Source organism: Papaver somniferum, chromosome 7 (genome assembly GCF_003573695.1).
Source record: "Papaver somniferum cultivar HN1 chromosome 7, ASM357369v1, whole genome shotgun sequence".
Lineage (NCBI taxonomy): Eukaryota > Viridiplantae > Streptophyta > Magnoliopsida > Ranunculales > Papaveraceae > Papaver > Papaver somniferum.
In genome coordinates, this window is record NC_039364.1 from 232,991,508 (window position 1) to 233,001,590 (window position 10,083).

A 10,083-nucleotide genomic window follows, 5' to 3' on the forward strand; every position below is an offset into this window, starting at 1 on the left:
CCCTATGTTCCTAGGTGGCTTGTACCGTTATTTGGACTTGTTCTGCCAGGATCTTCATATAGTGGGGTCGGCGCATAAAATCGAAACCTTTACCGCGCCTCTTTATGCTTACGTGGACTTGGGAAAACATTCGTCCAGACACCCCCGATCCCCATGTCTTGGAGGTTCTCCGCGAAGAGGACGTCACTCATCCCGATGGTTCAGTGAGGAAAGTTCCCTTTGAGTATGGTTATCCTCTCATGGACCTCTGGCACAAGAAAGGGAAGGTGCCAAAGGGAGATATAGTGAAGTTCTTAGATGTGGCCAAGGACTTCGAGCCATGCACCTATCACGATAGCAGGTCTGGTCCGTCCCATTATGATTTCACAGTGCCTTTCGACGCGGATTTACACTCGACACAACTTCTGTCTGAATCAGATTTTGACGCGGTGATAGCGGTATTGCCCGACTATCTTCCTGGATTTCATGCCGGTAAATTTATAGGCATGTATTACAACCCTGATCGTGCGGATCACCAGATATGGTTTGACAAGGGGTCTCCCTTAGATTTTCTCCCCCGGAGAGTACAGTTACTTCGGACATCATTGGTAGTTTTAATCGTTTTGTTTTTAAAGGTCCTGTGCGCTTGGCTGGTCAGGGAGTTAATTTTTCGTTTAAGCATCCTCTTGCGGGTCGCCTTCGGAAGTTACCGAAGGTGCTCATAACTATCAGCTCTTGAAACGATGCCACGCCTTGAATTTCTTCTTACGGGACCCAACCCCTGCTCGAGATCTATCACACGCAGATCTTAAGGCACTCCATGCCTCTGGGAGGATCAAACTTGATGATGCCATATCCATGGAACATCATCTTTCCTCAGGTACTAAAGGTCGTCTAGAGCTTATCGTGAACTCCTGGGACCCTCCCGAGGGTTGTGATCTCATCGGTCCAAAAAGGGAGACGAAATTTTCCAGTCGCAAGCCCCCTCTTTTGAATGTACCCCACTCATCTTCAAGCCCTTTGGAGATTCAGGTAATTACATATTTATTATTATTATTATTATTTTTGTTTAAACTCCTGCGCCCCTCTCTCTCCCCTCTTTTTTTATTTTATTTTTAAACCAACCTGGATGTTGATGGGTTATTGGTTGACTATCTCAGGGTGCTCCGTCTTCCACTTTTGTGGGGTGTAATGCCTCTTCTTATGTAATGGAGAAGTACTTAAACATGCCTGAGCGCAACTGGACTGAGAAGAGTCTTGCTAAAATGGCTAAACGCGAAGCGGCCAAGTTCTCGGATATGCCTATGCGCCCTTATTCCTCCGCTAACGTTTCCCCTTTACAATTTGTGCAGTCTCATCAGAGAGGCGCATCGTGATCTCTTCATGGTGGTGTTGAAAATTCGTCTCCTTCTTTCTCCAACCAATTACACAATCTCGGAGTAAGCTTGTCCGAGGGTAGCAGATGGGTTTCTTCGCGCCTGAAGGTGCTGTCGGTCAACCCTCCCCGAGCTCAAACTGTTAGTTGTCGAGGTGAAGTGCCTATATCTCCTAATGATGTCCTGGAGTCAAGGACCCCATCTGGGTCCAACCGGTCAGTGCTTGGTGGGGCCTCAACCCACGTGGCGGTTCCTGCTGGGGGTTATCAAGGTAACCAATTGTTTTTCCTTGCGTTCATGGATGTTTCCCCCTCTCTCTCTTCCCTTTATTTTGTTATAAATCAAAAGGTTTTGTTTATCGTGTTACTCACTTTTGGGTTCTCAGGCGCATCTGTCGGTTCTAGCTCGTTATCCGGTTCTTCGGCGTCTCGCGACAAAGATATCAATACATCACGACATCAAGCCGAGTCTAAGGTTAGCTAGGGCTAATAGTTTCTTTGTTTTTCAAGAACCCCCGTCTATACTAATAACTGGTTTTATTATTAGGATATGGGTAGTAATCGCAAGGGAGGTGACAAACCCGACGTTCCTGGAATTTATGGCGGGCGGCGCGTGATCACCAGTGGTGATAGCGGCTCCAAACGCCCTCGTAAAGATAGCGGTGGATCTCGAGTGGACGTGCAGCCAACCGATGTCCAAGTAGAAGTCCCTCACCCGATGTGGGTGTGCAACTCCAATTCCCCGTTGTGGTGGAGGCCGCTGCGGCTGGGGTTGACCCTTCCACTCATACTTTGGTTTATGGGTTTTGGGTTCCGTCCACTTTCGCTTCCGCATACAAAGATATTGTCGAGCGCATCGGTGGCCATATGGTTAATGTAGGACTGTTGGATATGAGGACGTTGCGCTATATGACAAAGAATCTGTTGGAGGTTGTCGAAGAGATTACTAAAGTGGGAGATGGTCCCATCTCTGCAGATAAGATCCGCGGCTGGGAATCTTCTGTGCGGACAGCCACCAATCTGAAGTTACCGATAGGTTGGCTAGAAGCTTTGTTAGTGCAGGTAAAGAATCGTAAGGACCCCCATGTTCAACTTACCGCTCGGATAACCAAGCTCGAGAAAAAATTGGAGAAGTGTTGTGGGGTGACCAAGCAAAGGAAGGAGGTGCTGGACCAGCTTCTTGCCCAGGTGGGATTGGCGAGCGAAGAGATGCTTCGTGCAGAACCTAGAGAGAAGGGTGCCCGAGATGCTCTTGAGCAGGCGCAGCAGGAGCTGTCATCCCTTTAATCAATCTAATGCATATTCTTTACCTTCTATTTCATGGACAATTTCGTCTTTTCTGTCCAATCTAATTTTAAGCCGAGTTGTTGTGGTGTTATTTCTTTTTGGACTTTGATGGTTGTTTAAGTTGATGGTGGTTGAATATGTTAATTGCGTGTGTGGGCGGGTCAAAACGTTAATGCGCCTACTCCCCCATTGAAAATTTTAGCACCTTGAGGTATGGGTGTGCGGGTCATAAGATGAACGCTCCTACTCCCCCCTTGAATGTTTGTGACACTCCGAGGGTGGGTGAGGCGGGGCATAAGAGGAACGCGCCTACTCTCCCCTTGAATGTTTGTAACACTCCGAGGGTGGGTGAGGCGGGTCATAAGAGGAACGCGCCTATTCCCCCATTGAATGTTTTTAGCATCTTGAGGTATGGGTGGGCGGGTCATAAGTTGAACGCACCTACTCCCCCCTTGAATGTTTGGAACACCTTGAGGTGTGGGTGGACGTCATTAACGTTCCACAGCCTTTTATCAGTCAATCGGGTGCCATTGGATTTTCCTCAAAACTTTTAGTAAATCGATCGGATGTCATTGACATTCCGTAATATCTTTTCAGTCGATCGGACGTCATTAACGTTCCGCGACATTTTGTCAGTCGATCGGGAGCCACTGGCTTTCCCGCAATCTTTTGTCAGTCGATCAGACATCATTAACGTTCCATAACCTTTTGTCAGTTGATCGGGATCCATTGGCTTTCCCGTAACCTTTTGTTAGTCGACCAGACGTCATTAACGTTCCGCAACCTTTTGTCAGTCGATCGGGCGCCATTGGATTTCCCGCAACCTTTTGTCAGTCGATCGGACGTCATTAACGTTCCGCAACCTTTTATCAGTCGATCGGACGTTATTAACATTCCGGTACCTTTTGTCAGTCGATCGGGTGACATTGGCCTTCCCGCAACCTCTTGTCAGTTGATCGGACATCATTAACGTTCCATGACCCCCCTTTTTTTCGATCTTGAAGAGATTTTTTTTTTAAATCGTTCATAAGGGAAAGACATTACAAATTATAAATATGTTTTTTTTACCCGTTATTTTCTATCGCGCTCTTACATTTATCTCATCGATTTCCTTGGTTCTTAGTGACGCGGGAAAGGGTCTCGCGCGATCATTTGTGTTGTTGCCTCAAGCCCTCTGGACTCGCGTTTTCTTTCGAATATGCTTTTTACCGCGAGGCACTCCACTGTCGGATGTCCCATTCTCCTATGATAATGGCAATACCTTGCAGCGTCCTTGTTCATTTTGTTGACATCCGCTACCGTTGGTGGAAATTGAACCTCACCCTCGGCTACCCATTGATTGAGGAGCCGAACAGTCTGTTTTCTTCCGTACGGTAATAGGGGAAGGGATGATCTTGAATCCTTTATAATCCATTTGTTTTTCCTTTGGGTGAGGTCCCCCCCTTGTTGTCGGCTTCCACTTCCCTCTTTTTTATTAGGCTTGTAGGGGACTATGGATGTGGTACTCACAGTATGACGCCAGTTAACATCTGCGGGTACCTCTTCCATGCTGTCGGCGATTTTTTCGGAAGCTTCCTCTAGTTCGACGAAGGTTTGAAATCTGAAGTTGATCAAAATCCCTTTGAAGGACTGAGTCATTCCCCGTACACATATTTCCAAGAGTGCTTCTTCACTAATGTCTTTATGACAGTCCAGTGCCACCTGTCGGAACCTTTCTATATATGCCCCTACTTATTGGCATATCCCATGTCCGCCTCTGCTCAGATCTATAGACATAACTTTCCGCTTGGATGAATAGAACTTTCCCATAAACATAGAGTACATGATGTTCTAGGAGTCTATGCTCTCTGCCTTTAGGTTATCATACCAAGTAAAGGTTGTTCCTACCAATGATTTGGGGAATTCTCTCATACATAGTTTCTCGTCGAAGATCCTATCGTTCATGGCTGAGAGAAAACGACTGATATGTTCATGTGCGTTTCTCTGTCCATCGTAAGTCTTAAACTTGGGAGATACATAGTACTGGTATACCCGGACACTTAAAGTATATGGGTTGTTTGTTTGCTGGTGGTTATCTTGCTTCGTGATATGATACTTATGCTCTAGGTACTTCGCCATTTCTTCCTGTGTGATTACCGCGGCCTTGGTATTCTGATGTTTTTCCGCGTCGATTGCTTCCCCAGGGGAACTTTGGCATGCAACCACATCTTGTCCTATCCATTCTTCCAATGCTCGGCTCTTTTGCAATCGCTCTTCTAATTCCTTATGCATACTTTGCATGCCCAGGGCTGCAGGTTTTGATTGTCGAGTTATCTGTACGTCTTCGTTGCACGTGGTATTTTGGTGAGCGTCTTCAAATTGTTTGTCTTCACTTTGATGTGGTGTTTCTTCCTCGCTATCTTCTTCTTTTATGATTACCTCGTCGAGGTCGACAGGGTGGTTAGATGATTGATTTCCTGTCGCGCCAGGATTACTGCTATTTAGCTGCATCGTGGTAGACTAGGAACAAGTGTCCGGGTGTGTCGCCAAATGTTAATACCAGAATTCTCGTAGGGTTCTACCCATCCTAAAGTACGAAGATGACCTCAGTTTCTTAGAATAGTATGAGAGAGAGTTGTTCTTCCATTGTACCTTGTCCTTTCTTATATAGACTTTCCAAAAACCCCTTCCTTTTATGACATCTTTCCATGTGTCCTAAACCTCCTTAATTACTACTAATGCCATCCTTTTTCTAATATAACCTCCTTCTTCCTTGCTAATTCCTTTATTGTCCCTTTTACCTCATGGGTATTTTGTTGGTGGACTCGGGCCTTAGTCCCCAAGTCCCCATGCACCATGTGTGGTCTTTCCCTTCTTTGGGGCACCCTAGCCTAGTTAAGAGGGGTTATTTTTCATGTATCAATACGTACCGGCTGAGAAGTTCAAGTCCGGGAATTCAACTAAGTTTGGTCACGTATGATAGTATGCGTACCCATTCGCATACTGGCGAACCCAGACCAAGTCCGAAACTCTAAGTATGCATACCTTTTTGCATACTTGAGTGGGTTAAGTTCTAAAATCATTTTTTTCATGAAAAAATACATTTATATATTAAGGAATTCAATCTTTTGCAAATCGTGACTATAATGTTCATGAATTGATTCAAGTGAACCAAAATCGATTTTGCTTCAATTGTGTCTTATATACTTCTATGAGAATATAAACAATTGAACAACTACATAAATAGTTTCATTTGAGTCATTTGAACTAGTTTTGATTAAGATAAACAAGTTTGATATGAAAGTTTTCATATGGCTAACTTCAGTTAACTATTATTGAGCCAATTATGTGCACACACTTAGATACGATTACTAATATCTAAATGAAGTCACATTTCATTTGTGTATAACAAGCTAAGTTCTATCTAACGGTTGAAAAATATTAGCATGACTCTAATCAGGTTTTTATATAAAGGTGAATGTTGAATATTTTTTTACCAAGGTAACATTGATTGCAAACCCTGATTTGAAGACTATATAAGGGAGAACTCTAGCAAATGGGAAACCTAATCCCTACACCTCCTGTGTGATAATAGTTCCGACTAGATTCGATTCTCCTTTAACCTAGATTTTTCTTAAAACCTTTATAGGTTAACGACTTGAACATTTCATTGGGATTCTGAAGCCAGACCCAACTATTTTCTCTATAGTCGCGTGTTCTGATTTTAATTTGTTCTATCGTGTTGAGTACTATCTTCTCTAAGATTTTCTCAAGATTTAATCTCTGATAGGTAAGATAAAAAATAGTCATAAACATCTTCGTTTCATCGTTTTTGATTCCATAATATCTTGTTTCGCTTCCATACGATTAAGATTATTGTGAGGTGATTGATATTACTAGGCTGTTCTTCGGGAATATAAGTTAAGTGTATCAATTGGTTACTATTGACCTTGGTTTATTAAAAGTCGGAAAAAAACTCCTAGGTATGTCTGTGGGAGACAAATTTATCTATTCAATAGACTTTTCTGTGTGAGACATATTTGTTTATCAAGTCTTTGACTTTGGGTCGTAGCAACTCTTAGTTGTGGGTGAGATCATCTAAGGGAATCAAGTGCGTAGAATCCGGCATGGTTCAAGAGGCGTAAGGAATGTGACTATACCTTAATCAGTGTGAGATTGGTTAGGGCTCAACTACATTCTAGTATGAAGTTAATTGGTAGTAGAGAGTGTATAGCGGCTTAATACAGTATGGTGTTCAAATCTGGACTAGGTCTCGGGGTTTTCTGCATTTGCGGTTTCCTCGTTAACAAAATTTCTAGCGTCTGTGTTTTTTCTTTTCCGCATTATATTTTTATATAATTGAAATATCACATGTTGTGCATAGTTCAATCAATTATATAATCCAACCTTTGGTTGTTGATATAAATTGACTGACACTTGGATATTTGTCTTTGGTACATCCAAGTTATTTGTCTTATTAATCTGGCTCACAGATTTCTATATATTCGGTTTCAGATTGATTTGAGAAATTGAGATATAAATCTTGGATGTATTTTCCTTGATTGAGTCTGACTGTCTAGTTGATTTTCTTGGAAATATATTGGAGTTAGTCCGTACAGATTGCCTAAACGAAATATTGGGTGTGGTTGTGAGACACATGGTTTTTCAATCTCATATAAATAATTCTGATGCATCTGAAAATATTCGACTGGGTAAGTACATGTACTTACTTCCAGTTCGTGAGTTATTTCTGTCATGGTATGTGTATCGGGTTTGTATACCCTTAAGACAAAAACAATTTATGAAATTTTGGTATCCATACTGGGTATGTGTAACTTCCAGAGTTCATGAGTCAACAGATATTTTTAGTATCCATATATACCGGGTATGTGTAACTAATATCGTTTCCGAACTACAGCTACGTTGGTACGTGTACTAGGTACATGTATTGCGGCTTTGGAACTATAAAAGTTACACTAGTACGTGAACCGTGTAATGTCATGTATCCAGATTTATAGTAGTTTTATATCTCTTTAAGAATCAATTTGAAACATTCCCGAATAACATCAATGACACATATCACTGTTCCAGGATATTTTCAAATGATTAACTTCAATCATGATTTAGGTCATAAATAATGAATTGTTCTTAACCAAATCATCAAGTTTTGAACAAAATGTTCTTAAGCTTAGTCATTCATATTTCGAGAATAATTAACAAGATAAACTTGATTTTAAATTTTTATTATGCAATTTAAATTCCACTTAGTCATGCGACTTAGTCTCATAGATAGAAATGTGAAAACTTGAGTAATATGTTGGTTCAGTCTTCACATACCTTTTGCCGATGAAGTTCTTCAAATGTCTTCAGTTGATATTCGCCTTCAAACGGTAGAACACAGTGATGTATAATACTCAGCTACACATTATTTCTAATCTTATTCCGAGACTTGACTAAATGTAAACTAGAATTCAAGATATAGTTTTGATCAACTAAATTTGACAACAAGCTTGATATAGCAACACTTGTGATTTCGACCGAGCAATGCTCTAACAATAGTTCAGTTAAAAGATTGCAATGTATTAAACATCATAATCTTCAAGAGTCATAGTTGCAATGAAAACTTTAGATGGTCTTCCATGGAAAGATCATAGAATTATCCTAGAGTGTCAAAGAGTCGTTAGTATTTTGAATCAGTGTGTTGTGTCTTTTAAAAGAAGAGAGTGCAACCATGCAACATATTTTCTTGCTAAACATGCTGGAAGAATTAATAGAAGTCAAGTTTGGTGGCAGTCACCACCTAATATTATCAGTAATGTTCGCATTAAGGAATACAATTAAAGGCTTTAGCTTCATATTTCTGCGTCAGTTGAGGGTTGTTAGAGTCTTCTGGCGTGTTTCTGTAATGTTCTCTCGTTTAGTGAATTCCTCTTTGCTCAAAAAAGAAAAAAATAATTTATCATGATTTCATTCATTTTTTGAGTTTCAGGAGGACATATTAATAAGTATTGTTGGATCATGCATATTATAATATGTAATGTGGGATCGTACACTTTCTTCTTCAGTACATATCCATATATATTATTGTAGGGTCATACGCTTTTTATCAATATGTACTGCTGTAGGATCATACATATCAGTGTATACTTTCAGAAAATGGCGAAGTCAGAAAAGCAATATCAGTATTGAAGGAAAAATTGGGCTTGGAATCCCAATGAGCAGGGGTAGCAAGTGCATAAACTCGCTCTACATTTTGGATCCTCCGCAATCTGCAGTCACAATGAATCCAATGGCTAAAAATGGAGTAATAGTTCTTTTACTTCTGGTCGGTGAAAAGAAACTAGAATAAGGACTTGCAGGGCTCAGAGCCTAACAGAAATGAATAGACATGACATTAAGGAAGCTACATCTGACAGTAGCTAATCAAAATGTAAAACGTACTCTTTGATATAAAACTTACAAGATTGAGTAAAAATTCATCCTAGTTATATACTAGAACAGTTTTTTGTTCTCTTCTTAGAATCTCAAATACAATAATACTTCAGTCTTAAAATAAAAACAAACGAGAAATACAATACAATATTACCTTAACTATCATACTGAAAATCTCTTTCAGAATGTCTTCTTCAATTTTCCACACTAACAAATAACGTCCATGGTCTCCATGCCCTCCTTTGGATCCCCCGCCATAAACAAAGGTTCATATACCCTACAATGATAATTTGCAACAATTTCAGCTATTACCTGCTTGTATTCCTTGCCCCGAAATGTCTCTGGATATTTCCGTGTATAATATAGCAAGGAACAAAGAAAATGAATGTGAAAAAAAAAACTCAATCAAGCTGGGCTGGAGAAGGGGTTTAATGTTTGTTTTTATACATACATAGGAATTCAATAAGTCAAATAAATGTTGTATTTATTTGGGTATGTATTTTCCATTCATGTAGTGATGGATAAACCATGAACAGTTCATTCAAAATGAAAAAAGCCCAATATGGTGAGAATACATACTACGTCGTACTATAACCGCATCATTTCTATCTCTTACGTTCACATCCACTTCAACATGGCCGTCTCATAGTTCCCGAATGCTCTAGGCGGACTCTAAAATTGGGCTTTTTATATATCTTTAGTACGCTAGAAAATACTTAAAAAAATGTTTCCATATACAACCTTTAAGTATAAAAAAAAACATTTCAAGATAAAAAAAAAAACAACATTTCATTTTTACCCTCTGTGAAATTTATTTATATCTAATATAAAGAAAAACATTTTAAGATCTTCGTTTCTTGGTTTTAGAAAAAATTATTAACATTTCAAACCAGTGTTTGTTTTCTATATGAATTATTTAAAATTTAAGGAATTTATTTCTTAAAAAAAGTATATGTAAAATAGTATTCACCAATAAAAACAAAAGTCCACATAATGACACATTATATTTTTCACACATAAGACAAATTTTG